This window comes from Chrysemys picta, chromosome 23, assembly GCF_011386835.1.
Source record: "Chrysemys picta bellii isolate R12L10 chromosome 23, ASM1138683v2, whole genome shotgun sequence".
NCBI lineage: Eukaryota > Metazoa > Chordata > Testudines > Emydidae > Chrysemys > Chrysemys picta.
In genome coordinates this window covers 2257713-2280258 of record NC_088813.1, presented here as the reverse complement: position 1 = coordinate 2280258, position 22546 = coordinate 2257713, and the positions used below count along the sequence as shown (strand labels likewise).

General features: G+C 46.4%; 1 long non-coding RNA gene across 2 annotated transcripts; it reads right to left on the bottom strand.

Annotated features, from left to right (window-relative positions):
• Positions 1 to 5992: 5992 nt before the first annotated feature.
• Positions 5993 to 12406, bottom strand: LOC112059613 (uncharacterized). Of its 2 annotated transcripts, XR_010594672.1 has the most exons (4): positions 12153 to 12406; positions 11209 to 11306; positions 7974 to 8075; positions 5993 to 6627 (listed from the first exon to the last, which is right to left on the bottom strand). It is a non-coding gene; the product is annotated as an uncharacterized LOC112059613 (long non-coding RNA). The 2 variants fall into 2 exon arrangements; XR_002888916.3 differs by lacking the exon at positions 7974 to 8075.
• Positions 12407 to 22546: the final 10140 nt, after the last annotated feature.

The following is a 22546-nucleotide window of genomic DNA, read 5'->3' as shown; positions in this document are numbered from 1 at the left end:
GGGCCCGGTGGTCCGGAAGGGGGCCTGGGGCCCGGCTTCTCCCACCCCCAATCGCCTTACCAGGGCCCGGCGGTCCAGAAGGGGGCCTGGGGCCCGGCCTCCTCCCCCCCTCGTCAGCCCTGTTTAGCTGGTCCGCCCTTGCTGGGGGACCCGGAAAATTTTTTCATCGGGGCCCAAACCCGCTCTCGTCGGCCCTGGTTGGCTGTATTCCTGGAGGTTTCATCATATGACATAAGCTTTAATTAAAGATTCCTGGAGACTGCAGGACAATCCTGTCATCAGCTTGTCTCAGCTGCAGGGAGGGTGGTCAAAGACTGGGAACGATGATTTGACCAATAACAGCAGCATTCACTGACAGTTTGAGCAAGGAATTTCGGTGTCTCTAGTGGATTGATGGGGAGCTCGGATCCATGTGTTTGGGGCTTGTGAGGGACAGGACCCTGCCTGCAGATCTCTGGGTCAGATATGCTTGAAGTCACCACAGGCTCACAAGTGAGTGGCTGACTTTCCTCAGCAATAGAGAACAGTCCCCGAGGGGAGAGGATACTAGATTGAGGCCCTCATGCCCTGTGCAATGTTCTACATTTTGGATCCTGGTTTCATCCATCAGAGCTTATAATTTGCTAGTGCTAGAAATGCTGAATTATTGTGCACTAGAGAAGAGCCAAAGGGAATCTCTTGCACTGATAATACAGCTTGGCATGGGGGAGGGGAGAAGAGCTGGACCCAAAAAGGAACAAGTGGATGGGTCAGACTTAAGAGGTAACTGGCCCTGTATGTTATGAACTGTGAGAAGAGGTTTCCTTGTGGCATGTGCAGCTCTGGACCTGGGATATTAGAACCTGGTCTACACTGAGGTTTGTAAACAATCTCCCACCATTGCTATGGTGCTTGTGCAGTTCTCCCAGGAACACTGGTGCACTCCAGCCACTGGTGTTTTTACCACCACATCATCTAGCCCATGTAAAAGCAAGGAAAGCCCATGACTGGACCATTGTTCTCCCTGTAGGCCTGCCTGTACCCCTGGAGATGAACGTGTGTACTCTTATTAGATGGCTGTGAAGTACATAGCTATGTAACTGTGATAACTTTGTTTTCGGTTTACTGCACCGTTACATTTTTAGGTGTCTGCAGAGGCAACTGCCAAACCAGGAGGCAGAGCTGGTGCAGCATGTTACACACACACACACACGCACACACACTCTATCCTGATGACTTTACTTTTGTTCTTTCTTTTTTGTGTCTTTTCCCTTAATCTGACTCAAAAATCCTTCACACTGATTTTCTGTGGCTGCTCTTTGTATAAGGCAAACATAACAATGGGAGCCAGGTGGGCATGGGGAAGTCTGAACAGAGCCGGGGCTGCATGGAGGTTCTGGCATTGCACTTCAAGCTAAAGACACAAAGAGGAGAAAGGAAATGTCAGGGTCCGAACATCAGTCAGCTCCAGCTGGGGAAATTCAGCTCACTCTGTATTCTGCAAACATGCTCCTGCCTGCAGACGCTGCATCTCAGGAAGAACCCCAGGCAGCATCTCAAGCTGCAGTCAGTCACTGGGAGAGTCAGAGTCAAACCCCTTTAAATTGTAACGGCTAGATGGTGCCTAGTGCTGCATGGGCCGTTCCTCCCAAGACAACTGGCCACAGGAAGCCACATTCTCAGCCCCGGCATTCCCAGTGCACAAGGACCGTGTCTATCCAGCACTGAGAATGGCTCTCGCCCCCTTTCAGCATCAAGCCCTACACATGATTAAACCATGGGCCTGATTCAGCTCTCACTTACACATTGACTTCAATGGAGTTACTGCTGATTTACATCAATATGAGAGCAGAATTGGGCCTATTGACTCCAGTGGGAGATATGCCTAAGTAGGAAATGCAGGACCATACTCTGGTAACTTGAACCCAAGGAAAAGGGCACAGAACTGGTCCCAGTCAGGGTCTGAACTATTCTCCCTAGTTAGTTAGTGTCCCACTCAGGAACGGCACCGGTACCCCATTGGCCTGTGCTAAGGTGAGACACAAAGTTACATTAGCGCTTGCTTCAGACTTATTTTTACTTCCAAAGCTTGGCTTGTTGACATATTGACTTAAAGCCAAACTCAAGAAACTTTGCCTGCGTTTTCTCCCAGCTGTTTTTATAGCCTCATAACCTGCACTGAACCACTCTACATTCAATTGAAATGTTGTTTTTAAATCATTGTGATTGTCCAAAATCAAAAAATAAGCCTGAATTCCATTCCATTCTTTTCTCCTGATTAGTTTATTGACAATCAGCTTGGAAAGTGTTATACACACAACATGCAGCATGTATCAGATTTTCATTACAGCTCCTTTCAAAGGACAACATAGAGATTCTAATAGCTAACAATGAACATTTAATTAAACTTGATATGCTACCCTAGTGAGATATCAGGTATAAAAGCTTTCAATAAAAGCAGTGCAGGGAAAGGCTTGCAGTGTAAACTCCCTTGAAACAAATATTCTGCCTGGTATAAACAAATAAGGAAGAAAACTCATTGCTGAGAATTCCACCATTCCAGCAGAGGGAGAGCTACAATCTGCCCCCATGTGAGCCATGGAGCAAGGGCTTCTGCATATGAAGTGACAGGAGAAAGGGGTTTGTCACCAGACACATCTAGCAGCTGTATAAGGGAAAGGAGCCACAGATATACAAAGAGTGACTGACATACACCTAGATCAGGGGTTGGCAGCCTTTCAGCAGTGGGGTGCCGAGTCTTCATGTATACACTCTAATTTAAGGCTTCACGTGTCGGTCATACATTCTAACGTTTTTTAGAAGGTCTCTATAAGTCTATAATATATAACCAAACTACTGTTATATGTAAAGTAAACAACGTTTTCAAAATGTTTCAGAACCTTTATTTAAAATTAAAGTAAAATGCTGATCTTATTAGTTTAGTGTGATCCTTGCCCTTGCTTTTCCTTGCTGAGTTTTCCAATGTCTGGTGGCACGTATTTAGATACTTTAAGCTGCACACAGGCTTCTGAGTGATCAGTTGTTAACCGGCTGGCAGGAGGTCAGTGACTAAAACCCCAGATCGGCAGCTGAGGTGAGTGGAGCTGGCGGCTGGTAGGGCTAAGCAGGGCCGGAGGCCTGGACCCTGTCTGGCAGGGGGCCTGTGCTGGAACTCCAACCAGAAGCAAGGTGAGTGGGCTGCGGTGGAGACCCCATCTGGCAAGGGACCAGCAGCCGGAACCCCATAGCGGCAGCAGGCTGAACGGGTCAGCCCGCCCAGCTCTCGGATTTCAGGGGTGGGCTGAGCATCTCCGACAGCCCCCCTCTGGGGTTTCAGCCGCCGGCTCCTGCCAGCTGGGGTCTCAGACCGCTGCCAGCCTGGGGTTCCTTCCCCCAGAGCAGCAGCGGGTGCTGAGTGGGACTGGCGGCAGGACTCCGGCTGGCAAGGGGCCAGCAGCGGGAACCCCAGAGCAGCGGAGGGCTGAGTGGTTCAGCCCACCCCGCGTGCCATCAGAAATCGGCTCGCGTGCTACCTTTGGCACGCGTGCCGTAGGTTGCCGACCCCTGACCTAGATCATCAGTAACACATAAACAGCCACACAGATACTCCTGCTCCATCGACAGTTAGCAGTGCAGAGCCCATGACTCCTAGATGAGTAGATCTGATTCCATACAGTAAAGGTAAATGGTGTACATACATGCACACACAAACACACATGTGCATACATATACATGCACAGATGCATGCTAGCTAGTTCATTGCTATATTATAGTGGGGCAGTAGCACCACTATAGATAAGGTTGAAACTACCTTAATGTTTTAAATCTGATTTTTCAAAGTCTCTAAAATCCACCTGCATACTGAGATTGCCTTGAAATTTGCTGAGCCTCATTGGGACACAGGGTAGGCTTAGTCGTTCAGATCTGGGGTTGCTTTAGCAAGGGGTTCTCAAGATACAGGGCCACTAAAAAAAGTCACATGACATCAGAATTGTATGATTATTATAAAGTTTTTTGCAAGCACCTGAAACTTGAACCATTATATTGATCCATCCCAAGCTGATTTCATCTGCTTAGGTTTCAACTCAAAAATGACCCGCACCCACTGCCCTTTAGAGGAAACAATAGTTCAAGAGCTATTTAGGTATAAAATAGATCTGTGAGGTGGTTCAAACTTCGGTGGGAGTGATCTGTGTATACTCTGTAGGCCTGTTGCTGCTCTATAACTCAGGGCAACATGCTGGAGTCATTGAATATGAGCCATACGTATTGACTGCAAGTGCTGCACTCAGTGTGTAGTCCTGCTCTCTATCTCTGGCAGAGTTACAGCACCGCTCAGAGAGCACTGAAGGGAAACCGCTGTTGTGTGTTCACACTGTCAGCTGCCTGCGCAATAGCATGTTCACACTTGCAGCACTTGCAGCTGTATTCGGAGCGGTGCACTCTGGGTAGCTATCCCACAGAGCATCTCTTCCTCTTCTGCCACTAAGAGTTGTGGGAAGGTGGAGGGGGTTGCGGGGCATCCTGGGTCCTATCCCAATGCCCCATGATGCATTGCTTTGCATCCCAGCAATCCCTGTGCTTCCATCCACATTTGGCGCCATCTTTCAATGGTTTGTGTACTGCATGCCCTGCCTCTTTGGTCTGCAGGAATGGATTCCGAACTGTTGACCAGTATGCTGCTCGCTCTGACTAACACGTCACGAGTGGCAGTGGAGTTATTCCTTAAACTACAAAGGCAAGAGGAGTGAGACACTGATCTTGTCATGCATACAAGCTACGACACGAGATTACTTCTGGCATTCACGGAGGTGCTGACCACAGTAGAACGCTGCTTTTGGGCTCGGGAAACAAGCACTGAGTAGTGGGATCACATCGTCGTACACGTCTGGGATGACGAGAAGTGGCTGCAGAACTTTCCGATGAGGAAAGCCACATTCATGGGACTGTGTGATGAGCTTGCTCCAGCCCTGCGGTGCAAGGACACAAGAATGAGAGTAGCCCTGCCGTTGGAGAAGTGCATGGCAATTGCACTGTGGAAGCTGCTACTCCAAACTGCTACTGATGAGTTGCTAACCAGTTCAGAGTGGGAAAGTCGACCGTTGGACTCGTATTGACAGAAGTGTGCAGGATGTGGATGGCTTTGCACAAATAGGCTTCCCTAACTCTGGAGGGGCAATAGATGGGATGCATATTCCAATTCTGGCACCAGACCATCTAGCCACCGAGTACATTAATTGGAAGGGATATTTCTCAATGGTTCTCCAGGCACTTGTGGATCACCATGGGCATTTCACGGACTTTAACGCAGGCTGGTCCGGAAAGGTGCATGATGCACGCATCTTTCAGAACACTGGCCTGTTCAGGAAGCTGCAAGCAGGGATGTTCTTCCTGGACCAGAAGAAGGGGAAGTCGAAATGCCCATTGTGATCCTGGGAGACCCCGCCTACCCCTTAATGCCGTGGCTTATGAAGCCATAAACGGGGCACCTTGACAGCAGCAAGGAGCGGTTCAACAACAGGCTGAGCAAGTGCAGGATGACTGTTGAGTGTGCTTTGGCCATTTAAAGGCCCGCTGGCGCTGCCTATATGGCCAGCTGGACCTGGCTGATGACAATATTCCTATGCTTATAGCCGCATGCTGTACGCTCCATAATATTTGTGAAGAGAAGGGTGAAAGCTTCACTCAGGGTTGGACCGCTGAGGCTCAGCGCCTGGAGGCTGAATTTGAACAGCCAGAGACCAGGGCTATTAGAGGGGCACAGCGTGGGGCCATAAGGATCAGGGATGCCTTGAGGAAGCAATTTGAAGCTGAAAGCCACTAATATTTGTTGCTGTGCTAGGGAGTGCAGTGCTTGTAATGCTAGGAGGTGATTGTGATTGGTGCAGCCGATAAATATGAAGGTTTAAGATAATTGTCTGTTGCTTTGCAGGGCTCTGTTTGTTTTCAATTAATATAATAAAGATTACTTTCAAATCAACACAATTCTTTTATTAAAAAACAAATACCAGAGGTGAAAGACAAACAAAGAAACACATCAGCACTGAGGGGGAGGGGGAAGGGAAAGTCCCAGGAGGAGGTGGGGTCCTGGGACGCTTAAAGATTTGTGTATGTCCAGGGATCATATCCAACCTTCTCCTTTGGAGTACAGTGCAATGGGTACTGTACTTCAACAGGGCTAAATTGCAGAGGGATGGGTGTTGAGTGCAGTGGGTACTGGGAGTCCACAGTGCTGGACTGTGACGGGAGGAGTGGAATGCCGCGGGTACAGACTGAAGCCAGGAGATTGATAACAGTGTGTTGGCGGTGTGTGGAGGGCGCATGGGAAAGAGTTTTGTGACAACGGCTGCAGGGGAGGGCATGTCTGGAGCTGCTTGGTTTGCAGTGCTAGTATTGCCTGGAGCATGTCTGCTTGGTGCTCCATAACGTTTAAGAGCAGCTCCATGGCTTCATTCTGGCATGCCATGTTCTCCTTTTGATCCCTCTTCTTGCTGTCCCGTCACTCTTTCAATTCCTGTTTTTTGGCCATGGAGTGCATCATAACCTCACGCAGAAAGTCCTCCTTGGTTCTTCATGGCCGCTTTCTAATTCTGCACAGCTGTTCAGCCAGCGATAACAAAGAGGGAGGTTAGGGTCCCAAGATCATTTCTGTGAAGCCAAAAAGCAGCATTTTACAGAAGCAGTATTGTTTGCAACACTGATTCAGTGATTTAAAACACAGCCAGTACTCACATACCTGTCACTAAGTGGCTGACCCCAGGCACACACACATGAGCCACAAGACCCCCAAAATGGAGAGTCGCCTCAGGGGCAGGGTAAGTTAGTGTTCCTGGACCCTACTGTACACTGGGCACGTGGCTCTTGGGCAGAGCCAGCACTGTATGGGGGGCTGATAATCATTCCTGTCCCCACATTTTCCACAGGCTGTGTTCATTATGAAAGATATCTCGCTGCTGAGGATGAGCAGGAAATCAAGGGAGGGTCTTCTCCAAGACTGCGGCTTCTGCCCTGACCTTTATGTGGCTCCTAGGGCCGGCTTTAGGCTGATTCCCCCGATTCCCCTGAATCGGGCCCCGCGCCCAGTGGTGAGCTGGAGCTGGTTCCCAAGCTCCGGCAGCTGTCCGCCCCACCCCTGGCCCCAGCTCACCTCCCCCTCCTCTCCTGAATGCTCCGCCCCCTTCTCCTCCCCCTCCCCTGCTTCCCGCGAATCAGTTGTTCGTGCGGGAAGCCTGGAAACAAGCAGCGGCAGGTAAGCTGGGGCGGGGAGGTGCGAGGAGGGCTCCAGGGAGGCGTGGCGTGGCCCAGTCCAGCTTCGGCCGAGCGGCTCCCTCCCGCCCCGGCCGAGCACCCAGGCCCCGGCTCTGGCCGGGCAGCGCGGCTCCAGCTGGCACGGCTCCGGCCCTGGCCGGGCAGTGCAGCTCCGGCCCGGGCCCCGGTCCAGCTCTGGCGTGGGTAAGCGGCATGGTAAGAGACCAGGGCCGAGTGGTGGGAGTTGGATCGGGCAGAGGTTCTGGGGGGATGGTCAGGAGATGGGGAAGGGGAGGGTTAGGTAGGCGTGGGAGTTCTGGGGGTCTGTCAGGGTGGTGGTGGATGGGGTCGAGGCAGTCAGGGGACAGGGAGCGGGGCGAGTTGGGTAGAGGGTGGGGTCCTGGGGGGCAGTTAGGGTGGGGGGTCTTGGGAAGGAGTGGTCAGGGGACAAGGAGGGGGGGATTGATGGGTTGCAGTTTCTGAGGGGGGCAGTCAGGGGCAGGACATGGGTGGGGGTCGGATGGGGCGGGGATGTACTCACGGGGCGGTTCCCTACTGGGTCTTCAGCGGCGGGTCCTTCAGTGCCGTGGAAGACCCGGAGCACCGCCGGGTGAGTCATCCCTGCCGGGGCCCTGGCGAATCGGGCCCCGCACTTCCTAAAGCTGGCCCTGGTGGCTCCTGTGTGCAGCAATTTTCCCCACTCCACCCCCCACCCCAGTAACAGCAGAGTGGCACGGGAAAGTTACCGTTAATGAGGCAAGAAACAAAGCAGCTCTGCCAAAGAACCTGTGGCAGTGGATTGCCCAGTATCTCCACGAGAGTTTCCTGGAGATCTCCGAGGCAGACTCCTGTGAAATGAGGCACACTTCATCACCTGAGCTACAGATGGGAGATCATGGGCCCTTTTGTCAAAACAATATTTCTGCTTCCACTTCTGATTTTCTTTCATCTTCCTTATGGTTTCATTATTATGAGATTTCAGCAAGTTATCACTAATTGGTAAATTAGAGTCCATAGAATCATAGAATATCAGGGTTGGAAGGGACCTCAGGAGGTATCTAGTCCAACCCCCTGCTCAAAGCAGGACCAATCCCCAATTTGATCCTTCTTCCCATTAACAGCTCAGCTGGAGAAAAGCCATTCTCCAGAGGTGCACTTCGGTAAACCAATAAAGCGTTATACAAATCACCCCCACTGTCAAAAATCTTTTTCGTAAAGTTTTTTACTCTCCGTATAGGGGGGCATGGATCAGCGTTCATGTCATGTTCCCTGTCAGTACCCGGCCCGAGCCAGGGAAGCTAATGAACCAACCAGTGGACCAAATTCAATAATGAATCTTGATCACATGCCACTTGAGACACACTGCACATACACTAAGAAGAAGACTGTCCATATAGACCTTTCCACAAGTCCATTTGATTGGGGGTAATTTGGATTTGATGTTTTGTGACAAAAACCCCAATCTATGGCAAATCACCTAAAATCTGCACTGGAAAATTGCAGCCCATTATCACTAAAGATTTCATCTGGAATTCCACATCTGGAGAAAATTCCCTTTGTGCCAGCTATCACTGACTTACTTTGGTACTGTGCAGTGTGCAGATTTCTGGATACAGAGAATAATAATCTGTGACTATTAAATAATCCTTTGATTGCCAGGTAAACATTGGGGGAGGGATAGCTCAGTGGGGGAGGGATAGCTCAGTGGTTTGAGCATTGGCCTGCTAAACCCAGGGTTGTGAGTTCAATCCTTGAGGGGGCCACTTGGGGATCTGGGGCAAAATCAGTACTTGGTCCTGCTAGTGAAGGCAGGGGGCTGGACTCGATGACCTTTCAAGGTCCCTTCCAGTTCTAGGAGATGGGATATCTCCAGTGCCGACCTTCTCATAAGGCCTTTGTGGAACTGGGTGAAGTCTCAGCGGCTCTGCCTGTTGGCATGGCTTGTATTTCGAGCATGAAAAGCAGTTTCCTACCACATTAGTAATGTTGTGATTGATCCATGACCAATACAGCACCTCTTTTGCTTGTTGTTTGCACTTCTCAATTCCTAAATGACCCTCGTTGATCTTCTGTAGCATTTCTTTTCAGAGGCTCATTGGAAATACAACCTTACTGCCCTTGAAAATGACCCCATCTATCACAGTAAGTTCATGTCTGCAGTTCCAATCATCTCTTATATTTGGACAGCAACTGCTTATTTCTCCAGGCCACCCTTTAACTATCACTTCTTTAAGGATTCCCAATGATTCATCTTTCTCCATTTCCTCTCTTATTTGTTGCAGTTTCCTGTTAACTATGGAAATTGACTTTACAATCAGGTCTACATAGGCTTGCATCTCTGTCTTTAAAGTCGTTTCTGGTTCCATGGGATCCACTGCTCTGGAAAGTGCATCTGCAGTGAACATGAATTTACTGGGTGTGTAGGTCACAACCAAATCATACTTTCGCAGCTTTATCATCATTCTTTGAATCCTTAAGTCCTGGCAGGAATCCTTGAATCCTAGCAGTTTGCTAAATAACACTATCAGGGGCTTGCATCCATTTCAACTTCCACTGTCTCTCCATAAATATACTGATTAAAACTCTCACAGGCAAACAATATTCCTAAAAGCTCCTTTTCAATCCATGAGTATCTGGTTTCAGCCTGAGTCAGTGATTTGAATGCATATGCCAACAATCTTCATGCTTCTGTAAAATCACTGCACCTAACCCAGACTGTGAAGCATCTTCGGAGATTTTTAATAGGCCTTCCTGGTGCATAGAACTTCAACACTGGATCTTGGTTCAGTTTCCAAGATAATTAACCATTCCCAGGAACCATTGGACATCTTTCTTTGACTTGGGATGTGGCGTCATTTCAATGGCTGAAATCTTCCTTGGAAATTTCCAACCTTCGTTGGAAAGAATGTCCCCCCCCAAAAAAGTCAGTTCTGTAACCCCTAAAACACATTTCTCCCAATTTAGTTTCAAGTTTAGGGTTGTCAACCCTCCAGGATTGTCCTGGAGTCTCCAGGAATTAAAGATTAATCTTTAATTACAGATTATGTCATGTGATGAAACCTCTAGGAATACAAAATTGGCAACCCTATTCAAGTTTGCATCCAAGACTTCCCAAAGTCTATAATCATGTTCCTCTTTTGTTGAGCCTCAGATGATTATATTATATTATATTAAGGTGGCAACACCATTAGTATGATCATAGATCATATGTATGGTTTTATGGTACACTTCTAGTGCTGAAGCTACGCCGAAGGGTAAGTGTAAGAATCTGTATCTCCCAAATAGGGTATTAAATGTGCATAGTTTTGAACTTTCTTCAGTTAATTTTAGCTGCCAAAAACCTGAGGATGCATCCAATTTAGTGAAATATTGAGCATTTGAGCCAGAATCTCTTCTCTGGTTGGTAGTTTGAAGTGTTCTCTTTGTATAGCCTGGTTGAGTCTCTCGGATCTAAGCATATGCATAGCTGGCCCTTACTTTTCTCCACAATGCCTAGGGAGCTCACCCATTCCATTGGCTCCTCATTTTTTTTATTACTTGCTTTGCTTCCATCCTTGCAAGCTCAGTCTTGAGTTTATCACGGAGTGCAAATGGCACCTTTCTACATGGATGGATAACTGGACAGACCTGCTTGTTTATCTGGATTGTATGTTCTCCCTGCAAGCAGCCCAATCCTTGAAACAGATCATGATATTCTTGAATGAGTACTTCATAGCAGGTTCACTATGATCTTGTAGTGAGAGCACCCATTTTACCAGATTGAGTTTCTCACATGCAGCCAGCCCTAAAATTGGTGTAACCTCTTTTGGCTCTACAATGAACGGGAGCCTGTACATGGTGTTTTTATGGTTGATGCGAGCAATGCACCTCCCCCTTCACCGGTACAATTCTTACAGAATATCCAGTTACTTTTATTTTTGTTAGTCCCCGTTTTGGTCTTATTTCCAGTCTTTCATAATCTTGTTCAGACAGAATATTTACCTGAGCTCCTGTGTCCAATTGCAGTAGAATAATTGTTCCATTCACAGCCATAGGCAGTATCCAGTCCCTCCCATCAGGCTTGCTAGACCCCAGGATGTCTATGAAAAACACCACAACCAGATTGTCTTTAACTGAATACACTTGACTTTTCTGCATTTGGCATCTACAGCATTTTGGAAAATGATTGTTTTCCCCACATTTATGGCAGAGTTTCCCAAAGGCAACACACTGTTTGGGACCATGCTATGATCCACAACTTCCACATGATTATCTGTCCCAGTCTTCCCCTAGCAGTGGTTTTCATAACGAGTGGTTCCACTCTTTGATTTGACCTATTCTGGCTATATTCTTAATTACTTAGATAACGTCTTCCAGTGAATTCAGCTCATTAGCTTGTGCTTTCACAGTTTCTGCTGCCCTGCATGTTTGATGAACTTTTTCTAAAGTTAAGTCTCCTACATGGAGCAGTCTCTCTCTTAACACATTGTCTTTAATGCCGCAAATGAGTCTATCTCTGACCAGAGACTCTGTCAGTTCACCAAAGTCACAGGTTTTACTGAGTTTCCTTAATTCTTGCTCTACGGTGTCATCAGTTTTTTGCATGCAGATAAAAAATGTGTGTGTCTCAAAGGTTTCGTTCCTTTTTGGCAGGCAATGTTCCTCAAATTTAGTCAGTATTTTACTTAACTTCACACTTTCACCTTCTTCAAACTTAAGTTTTTATAAATATGATCCAATGTTTCCTCCCCAATACAAAAAGATTGATGATTTCACTTTATCATTTTTCTCATCTTCCCCTATGGCTGCTAAATACAATTCAAAACTCAGTCTGACTTTTTCCAGTTTCCTGCAACATTGCCTGACAATTGCAGACTGGATGGAGGTTGCAACACATCCATTTTGCTTTTCCCCCCTTAAGCTAGTCAAGCTACTATTGTGCTCACCAAATACATTCAAAAGCCTTTGTGCCTGGTGCTCCATGTGCTTCTCCGGTGCCTCCCTTTGTCTCTGCTTTCAGTTAAAAATACAGGAGTTAATTTCAAAAGTTTCCTTCTCATTCAGCACTTCTGACACCATGTAATGATGCTGGGGTTCATTAAATAACAAAGCAGTGAATGAGAAAGGAATACAACTTTAATACAACAAACTGGAGAACCTCTCTGGTGAACTGCTGCACACAGCCATGTGGTGTTCTCAACCCCAGTCTCCAGGGCACATCTTCAAATTCCTATGTTCATAATCTGTCCCTTTTGAGGGAGCATCTCTAAATTATAATCTTCTGCAAATATATCTCTACACTGACCCTCATAAACGTACATCATTGGACTGCCCCTTTGCTCAGCTACTGAATGTTACCAATGCCCAGGACATACTTTTAAAATTATTGCAGTACTGTATAAAAGTTTTAGCACCTCTGCTTACAGAGTTCACATTTTTACAAGCTATTGTTTCCTCTGAAACTCCTTTGTGAGGGCTTATCTATAGGGGGAATTTTACCAACAAAATTATACCACTATAGTTATAAATATAATGGAAAAATTACCCACACAGACAATTACTGGGAGACACAAACAGGTTAAATCTACACTGAAGGTGAAGGTGTGATTGTAGTGCAGGTAGGTAGGCATATCCATGCTAGCTTTAACCTACCTAGCTCAGATAACAATACTAGTGTAGATGTAGTAGCAGGAGTTACCAACCAAGTACATACTCACATGACTAGCTTGTGCTGCCACATCAACCCTGTTATTGTTACCTCTGCTAACTAGTGCTTGTATGCCCATTCATGCGGCAATAACACCTTCCCTGCCAGAATAGCTATACCCAGAGAGAGGGGTGTTTGTGTGGTGGCTCAGGGGCCAAGCATTGCTCTTTGAACCCAAGGACCAGGAGATTGAATTGTTTCTTTAGGAGATGAGCCTGCCTTTGCTTTGTCTATGGGGCCACAATAGGGCTCCTGTTGGAAGCGTGTGTGGCATGTGCACTTTTAAGGAAGTTCAACACCCCAATGCCATCTACCCATCTGCCAGAGTCCCTCCCTTGGACAGTTTGATGGGCAGTCCTGGTGCCAGGATTTGAAGCCCAGTTTGCTGGTGTGGGGCCAGGCTCCCACTGGCAAACTGAAAATAGCACCAGAGAAGCTAGTGCAAGAGTCACAGCCAGGCTAAATCACTTCTGTGCTCAGAGAGGCTTGCTGAACTCCTGCTGGGCAGCACCAGGCATGACAGACCAGATCTGTGTCGGACCCTGGGAACAGGCATGTTTGGTGTCTCCATCAGGCACAGAGCACTGAAAGAGGGGTGTGAACTGCAAACAGACATGCTTGGTGTATAGGATAGGCACTAAAGTCAATGGGAGGGGGATGAGAACTCTCACTGAGATAAACAGCAGTTCACACATCTCAGAGCTACTGTTTCAGGCTTCATTCATCACCAGCAGGTGTTTGTTCTCCTTCATCTGAGAACTTCTCATTGAGATGAATGGGCCACATCAAGCCTCTCTGAGCCTCCTGTGCTGCAAAGTCAATTTCTCATCCACTAGGTCCAGATCTGGAAGGGGGACTCTGCATCTCCACTCTCCTGCCCCTTCCTTTCTCCAACTGGTTCATGCACTCCTCACCATACCCCCTTCAAGATTATCCGGGGCATGGAGGGGCCAGAAGGAGTGGGACCTGGCATCTGACTGATGGAGAGGTGATCACAGGTGTACAACAGGTGCTGGGGTAGAGTTTGTGGTGCAAATTTGAAGTCATTTAATATAAGGAGATATACCTAGCTCATAAAGCTGGTAGGGACCCAGAAAGGTCATTGAGTCCAGCCCCCTGCCTTCACTAGCAGGACCAAGTACTAATTTTGCCCTAGATCCCTGAAGTGACCCACTCAAAGATTGAACTCACAACCCTGGGTTTAACAGGCCAATGCTCAAACCACTGAGCTATCAAGGGCTGTCCAACACACATCCTCTACATAGTATTTCATTTAGTTTTCAAAATGCTCTAACATCTATGATGCATAGTGAAACTATCTTGACTACTGCTATGCCACAAAAGGAGCAGAGGTCTATGCTGTGCCACAAATACAGGAACATTGGGACAAGAGGTTCCTCAGATACAGGCTCCCTCTGTCCCCAATAAGAAACTGATTTCAATATTCAAATTGCTCTAAAGTCTATCTGCAGAGGGAGATTGTCTTGAGGTATTCTGCACCAGAGGTTGCGGCAGACTTTGGGAGAAGGAGGAGAAGAACACCCATTGAGATGGGTTAGTTCATACCTCTTTTAGAACTTTTGTTCTGAAATGCTCAGAGAGATTAGAGAGACAATAAAAATAAAAAATTCAATAATAATGGGGGTTTCAACTATCCCCATATTGACTAGGTACATGGCACTTCAGGATTGGATGCTGAGATAAAGTTTCTTAACACCTTAAATGACTGCTTCTTGGAGCAGCTAGTCCCACAAAAGGAGAGGCAATTCTTGATTTAGTCCTAACTGAAGCACAGGATCTGGTCCAAGAGGTGAATATAGCTGGACCGCTTGGTAATAGTGAAATAATATAATTCAATTTAACATCTCTGTGGTGGGGGAAACACCACAGTAGCACATCATGATAGCATTTAATTTCAGAAAGGGGAACTACACAAAAATGAGGAAGTTAGTTAAACAGAAATTAAAAGGTACAGCGCCAAAAGTGAAATCCCTGCAAGTTGCATGGAAACTTTTTAAAGACACCATAATAGAGGCTCAACTTAAATGTAACCCCCAAATTAAAAAACATAGAGAATCAAAAAAGTGCCACCATGGCTAACCAACAAAGTAAATGAAGCAGCGAGAGGCAAAAAGGCATCCTTTAAAAAGTGGAAGGTAAATCCTGGTGAGGAAAACAGAAAGGAGCATAAACTCTGCCAAGTGAAATGTAAAAATACAATTAGGAAGGCCAACAAAGAATTTGAAGAATGGCTAGCCAAAGACTCAAAAAATAATGGCAAAATTTGTTTTAAGTACATCAGAAGCAGGAAGCCTGCTAAACCAGTGGGGCCACTGGACAATCAAGAGCCTAAAGGAGCACTCAAGGATGACAAGGCCATTGCGGAGAAAATAAATGAATTCTTTGCATTGGTCTTCACGACTGAGGATGTGAGGGAGATTCCCAAACCAGAGCCATTCTTTTTAGGTGACAAATCTGAGGAACTGTTCCAGATTGAGGTGTCATTAGAGGAGGTTTTGGAATAAATTGATAAACTAAACAGTAATAAGTCACCTGGACTAGATGGTATCACCCAAGAATTCTGAAGGAACTCAAATGTGAAATTGCAGAACTGTGGTTTGTAAACTATCATTTAAAACAGCTTCTGTACCAAATGCCTGGAGGATAGCTAATGTGACGCCATCACCTCATCAGAGGTGATCCTGGCAATTACAGGTCAGTAAGTCTGACTTCATCAAACTGGTTGAAACTATAGTAAAGAACAAAATTGTCAGATACATAAATTAACATAATTTGTTGGGGGAAGAGTCAACAGGGTTTTTGTAAAGGGAAATCATGCCTCACCAATCTACTAGAATTCTTTGAGGGGGTCAACAAGCATGTGGACAAGGGGGATCTAGTGGATATAGTGTACTTAGATTTTCAGAAAGCCTTTAAGTTCCCTCACCAACGGCTCTTAAGCAAAGTAAACTGTCATGGGTAAGGCTACATTTTAGTCTTGGGTATTTTTAGTAAAAATCATGGACAGGTCACGGACAGTAAAAAAAATTCATGGCCCTGACCTGTCCAATACTTTTACTATATACCCCTGACTAAAACTTGGGGGGGGCCTCAGGGGACACTACGGGTACTTGGATGGCACCACCTGGGGGGATGCCGCAGGTGCTGGGGGGTTGTGGCCTGGGAGGGCACCATGAGTGCTGGGGGGATCACGGCCAGGAGGGGCACCACAGGTATTCAGGGGGGCACCACGGGTGCTGAGGGGGGCACCGCAGGTGCTTGGGGCAGGCAGCCTAGGTACTCAGGGGGGCCATGGGTGCTCAGGGGGGTTGGTGGGGCTGGGGCAGGTTCCCTACCCACCTCCTGGGAAGCGGCGACCTCCAGCTCCTAGCTCCACATGCTGCCTCTAAGTACAGCTTTTACGAACAGGGACTGCTAACAGGGAGTTTTGCAAGGGAGTTTGGAAGGGGGCAAGGTTCACTTGCTGGTTCTATCCATTTCCCTTTATTCCCCTTAAAACCTATAAACCAAACTACATTCCAAACTTCTTGCTTAAACAACCCTTTCACTAACGAGGAGACAATGCAGGCAGAAGCCCAGCTGCAGAGTGGGGGCTATCCAATTTATTGCACTGAGTGCAGCATGTGTGATTACCTGCCCTGTGGGTGGGTGGCGTATGTGAGCATTCAGTGCAAGGAGCTCCTGGCCCTCAGAGACCACGTTCGGACTTTGGAGGCCAGGGTAGCGGAACTGGAGGAGCTAAGGGAGGCAGAGAGGTATGTTGATGAGGCTTTCCGGGACACTGTAGAATTGTCCCACCTCTGGTCAGACAGCCCCTGCGCTGTTGAGGAGGATGAAAGGCCCAGGGAAGCAGAGCAGTCAACGGGGGCAGAGGGAAACCTTCCCATAGTTGGGACCCTCCTTCCAGACGGTGCTGGGGTTGCCTCGCGCACTGAGGTTACCTCTCCGGGGGAGGAAACTTCACTTGCTAGGAAAAGGCAGGTATTAGTAATGGGAGATTCGATCATTAGAAACATAGATAGCTGGGTTTGTGATGACCGGGAGAACCGTATGATGACTTGCCTGCCTGGTGCGAAGGTTGCAGATCTCTCGAGGCATCTAGACAGACTTATGTGTAGTGCTGGGGAGGAGCCAGTGGTCGTGGTACATGTAGGTACCAATGACATAGGGAAGGGTAGGAGAGATGTCCTGGAGGCCAAATTTAGGCTGCTAGGGAAGAGACTGAAATCCAGGACCTCTATGGTGGCATTCTCAGAAATGCTCCCAGTTCCACGCGCAGGGCCAGGTAGGCAGGCAGAGCTTCAGAGTCTCAATGCGTGGATGAGACGATGGTGTAGAGAGGAGGGGTTTACATTCATTAGGAACTGGGGAAACTTTTGGGATGGAGGGAGCCTATACAGGAGAGATGGACTCCACCTAAACCAAAGTGGAACCAGACTGCTGGCACTAAACATTAAAAAGGTTGTAGAGCAGTTTTTAAACTAGGAGATGGGGGAAAGCCGACTGCTGCAGAGGAGCATGTGGATCGTACAGAGACTTCTCTTAGGGAAGAGTCTAATGGTAGAGAATCTCCAGGTTATAGTCAGGAGCAGAGGATGGAGGAGGATAATGTAAGGGCCAGATCAGATGATAAACATTCACATAAAAAAGAATCTGACACATCAGAAAAGGGCAGACAAATAAACAGTGACAAGTTTTTAAAGTGCTTGTACACAAGTGCTAGAAGTCTAAATAATAAGATGGGTGAACTAGAGTGCCTCGTGTTAAAGGAGGATATTGATATAATAGGCATCACAGAAACCTGGTGGACTGAGAGCAATCAATGGGACACAATCATTCCGGGGTACAAAATATATCGGAAGGACAGAATAGGTCATGCGGGGGGAGGGGGAGTGGCACTATATGTGAAAGAAAATGTGAAATCAAATGAAGTAAAAATCTTAAGTGAATCCACATGTTCCATAGAATCTCTATGGATAGAAATTTCATGCTCTAATAAGAATATAACATTAGGAATCTATTATAGACCACCTGACCAGGACAGTGATAGTGATGATGAAATGCTAAGGGAAATTAGAGAGACTATCAAAATTAAGAACCCAATAATAGTGGGGGATTTCAATTATCCCCATATTGACTGGGAACATTTCACTTCAGGACGAAATGCAGAGATAAAATTTCTCGATACTTTAAATGACTGCTTCATGGAGCAGCTGGTACGGGAACCCACAAGGGGAGAGGCAACTCTAGATTTAGTCCTGAGTGGAGCACAGGAGCTGGTCCAAGAGGTAACTATAACAGGACTGCTTGGAAATAGTGACCATAATACAATAGCATTCAACATCCCTGTGGTGGGAAGAACATCTCAACAGCCCAACACTGTGGCATTTAATTTCAAAAGGGGGAACTATGCAAAAATGAGGGGGTTAGTTAAACAGAAGTTAAAAAGTACAGTGACTAAAGTGAAATCCCTGCAAGCTGCATGGGCGCTTTTTAAAGACACCATAATAGAGGCCCAACTTCAGTGTATACCCCAAATTAAGAAACACAGTAAAAGAACTAAAAAAGATCCACCGTGGCTTAACAACCATGTAAAAGAAGCAGTAAGAGATAAAAAGACTTCCTTTAAAAAGTGGAAGTCAAATCCTAGTGAGGCAAATAGAAAGGAGCATAAACACTGCCAAATTCAGTGCAAGAATGTAATAAGAAAAGCCAAAGAGGAGTTTGAAGAACGGCTAGCCAAAAACTCCAAAGGTAATAACAAAATGTTTTTTAAGTACATCAGAAGCAGGAAGCCTGCTAAACAACCAGTGGGGCCCCTGTGTGATCGAGATACAAAAGGAGCGCTTAAAGACGATAAAGTCATTGCGGAGAAACTAAATGGATTCTTTGCTTCAGTCTTCACGGCTGAGGATGTTAGGGAGATTCCCAAACCTGAGCTGGCTTTCGTAGGTGACAAATCTGAGGAACTGCCACAGATTGAAGTGTCACTAGAGGAGGTTTTGGAATTAATTGATAAACTTAACAGTAGCAAGTCACCGGGACCAGATGGCATTCACCCAAGAGTTCTGAAAGAACTCAAATGTGAAGTTGCGGAACTATTAACTAAGGTTTGTAACCTGTCCTTTAAATCGGCTTCTGTACCCAATGACTGGAAATTAGCTAAAGTAACACCAATATTTAAAAAGGGCTCTAGAGGTGATCCCGGCAATTACAGACCAGTAAGTCTAATGTCGGTACCGGGCAAATTAGTCGAAACAATAGTTAAGAATAAAATTGTCAGAAACATAGAAAAACATAAACTGTTGAGCAATAGTCAACATGGCTTCTGTAAAGGGAAATCGTATCTTACTAATCTAGTAGAGTTCTTTGAAGGGGTCAACAAACATGTGCACAAGGGGGATCCAGTGGACATAGTGTACTTAGATTTCCAGAAAGCCTTTGACAAAGTCCCTCACCAAAGGCTCTTACGTAAATTAAGCTGTCATGGGATAAAAGGGAAGGTCCTTTCATGGATTGAGAACTGGTTAAAAGACAGGGAACAAAGGGTAGGAATTAATGGTAAATTCTCAGAATGGAGAGGGGTAACTAGCGGTGTTCCCCAAGGGTTAGTCCTTGGACCAATCCTATTCAACTTATTCATAAATGATCTGGAGAAAGGGGTAAACAGTGAGGTGGCAAAGTTTGCAGATGGTACAAGACTGCTCAAGATAGTTAAGACCAAAGCAGACTGTGACGAACTTCAAAAAGATGTCACAAAACTAAGTGATTGGGCAACAAAATGGAAAATTAAATTTAATGTGGATAAATGTAAAGTAATGCACATTGGAAAAAATAACCCCAACTATACATACGATGGGGGCTAATTTAGCTACAACAAGTCAGGAAAAAGATCTTGGAGTCATCGTGGATAGTTCTCTGAAGATGTCCACACAGTGTGCAGAGGCGGTCAAAAAAGCAAACAGGATGTTAGGAATCATTAAAAAGGGGATAAAGAATAAGACAGAGAATATATTATTGCCCTTATATAAATCGATGGTATGCCCACCTCTTGAATACTGTGTACAAATGTGGTCTCCTCATCTCAAAAAAGATATACTGGCATTAGAAAAGGTTCAGAAAAGGGCAACTAAAATGCTTAGGAATAGGTCCCATATAAGGAGAGATTAAAGAGGCTAGGACTCTTCAGCTTGGAAAAGAGGAGACTAAGGGGGGATATGATAGAGGTATATAAAATCATGAGTGATGTGGAGAAAGCGGATAAGGAAAAGTTATTTACTTATTCCTATAATACAAGAACTAGGGGTCACCAAATGAAATTAATAAGCAGCAGGTTTAAAACAAATACAAGGAAGTTCTTCTTCATGCAGCGCACAGTCAACTTGTGGAACTCCTTGCCTGAGGAGGATGTGAAGGCTAGGACTATAACAGCGTTTAAAAGAGAACTAGATACATTCACGGAGGTTAAGTCCATTAATGGCTATTAGCCAGGATGGGTAAGGAATGGTGTCTCTAGCCTCCGTTTGTCAGAGGATGGAGATGGATGGCAGGAGAGAGATCACTTGATCATTGCCTGTTAGGTCCACTCCCTCTGGGGCACCTGGCATTGGCCACTGTAGGTAGATAGGATACTGGGCTAGATGGACCTTTGGTCTGACCCGGTACAGCCATTCTTATGTTATGTATACTAATGGGAGCTACAGGGGCGGTGCCTGCGGGCAGAGACTGCACAAGGAGCTAGGAGCTGAGGGAGGGGAGTTTCTGTCACCCTTCCGGGGAGCCCCCCCCCAAGCAAGTACTGCCCTGCAACCCAATCCCTAGCCCTGAGCCCCCCACACACACCCCCAAACTCCTGCTGCTGGGAGTCAGGGGGGCCCAAGACTGCCCCAGCAGCAGCCAGTGTGACTGGCCCAGGGGCTGCCCGAGCTGCTCAGCTACAGATGTCACGGAGGTCACAGAAAGTCATGGAATCAATCTGTGATTTCCATGACAAACACGGAGCCTTAGAGGGATAAGAGGGAAGGTCCTCTAACGGATCAGTAACTGGGTAAAAGATAGGAAACAAAGGGTAGGAATAAATGGTCAGTTTTCAGAATGGAGAGAGGTAAACAGCGGTGTCTCCCAGGGGTCTGTAATGGGACCAGTCCTATTCAACATATTCATAAATGATCAGGAAAAAGGGATTAACCCCTAGAATGATGGGGTCTAAATTAGCTGTTACCATTCAAGAAAGAGATCTTGGAGTTATTGTGGATAATTCTCTGAAAACATCCACTCAATGTGCAACAGCAGTCAAAAAAGCTAACAGAATGTTGGGAATAATCAGTAAAGGGACAGATAAAACAGAAAATATCATATTGCCTCTATATAAATCCATGATACACCCACATCTTGAATACTGCATGCAGATGTGGTCGCCCCATCTCAAAAAAGATATATTGGAATTGGAAAAGGTTCAGAAGAGGGCAATAAAAATTATTAGGAGTATGGAACAGCTTCCATATGAGGCGAGATTAATAAGTCTGGGACTTTTCAGCTTGGAAAAGAGACGACTGAGGGGGGATATAATACAGGTCTATAAAATCATGACTGGTGTGGAGAAAGTAAATAAAGAAGTATTATTTACTCCTTCTCATAACACAAGAACTAGGGGTCACCAAATGAAATTTATAGGCAGGTTTAAAACAAACAAAAGGAAGTATTTCTTCACACAATGCATAGTCAACCTGTGGAACTCCTTGCCAGAGGATGTTGTGAAGGCCAAGACTATAACAGGTTAAAAAAAAAACTAGATAAATTCATGGAGGATGGGTCCATCAATGGCTAGTAGCCAGGATGGGCAGGGATGGTGTCCCTAGCCTCTGTTTGCCAGAAGCTGGGAATGGGCGACGGGCTGGACCACTTGATGATTACCTGTTCTGTTCATTCCCTCTGGGAATCCCAGTATGGCCGTTCTTATATTCTTATGTTGTGCCAGACCGTATGCATCTCCCGGGGGGGTTCTCACTCAGCCGAGAACATTCTCATTGAGATGAATGGGCCACTTCACCCCTCTCCTATTTTCCTATACTAAACAGACTTGTGCAAAGACTCTTCCCCCCCATGCTCCCCTCCACTCCCCACTGGTGTCCCCAGCTGGTAAATGTGCTGCTCACAGCCTACCAGTCACCACCTTCCCTCCTCCCCATGACCTCTCTTGCCTCCTGAGGCATGGATGGGCCAGAAGGAGGGGAGAGTTGGTAGCTGAGTGTCAGTGAGGTGTTCCCAGAGAGATCCCTCATCCCCCACCCCCCGTTACAGGTGCCCTTCAGCCATGCCTCCCTTACTACCTCCACTTCCTCAAAAAACAAGGGAAATTCACTTTCTAAAAAGTCAGAGTTAAGGTTAACCAATAGTGCCTTGTTCCCTTTCAGACCATCAAATACTTTAAAAACTAGGAAATAAAGAGTTACAATAAAACAAACACAAATCTCTGAAAACTAGAAAATACAGAAATATGGTAATATCTCTCCCACATAACCTCCCACACATAACCTTAACTATGCCTCTTTTCAGTCATTCCCCAACCCATTCCTCTCAGAGGACTGTATCCTTCCAGTTCAAGTAGAAGAC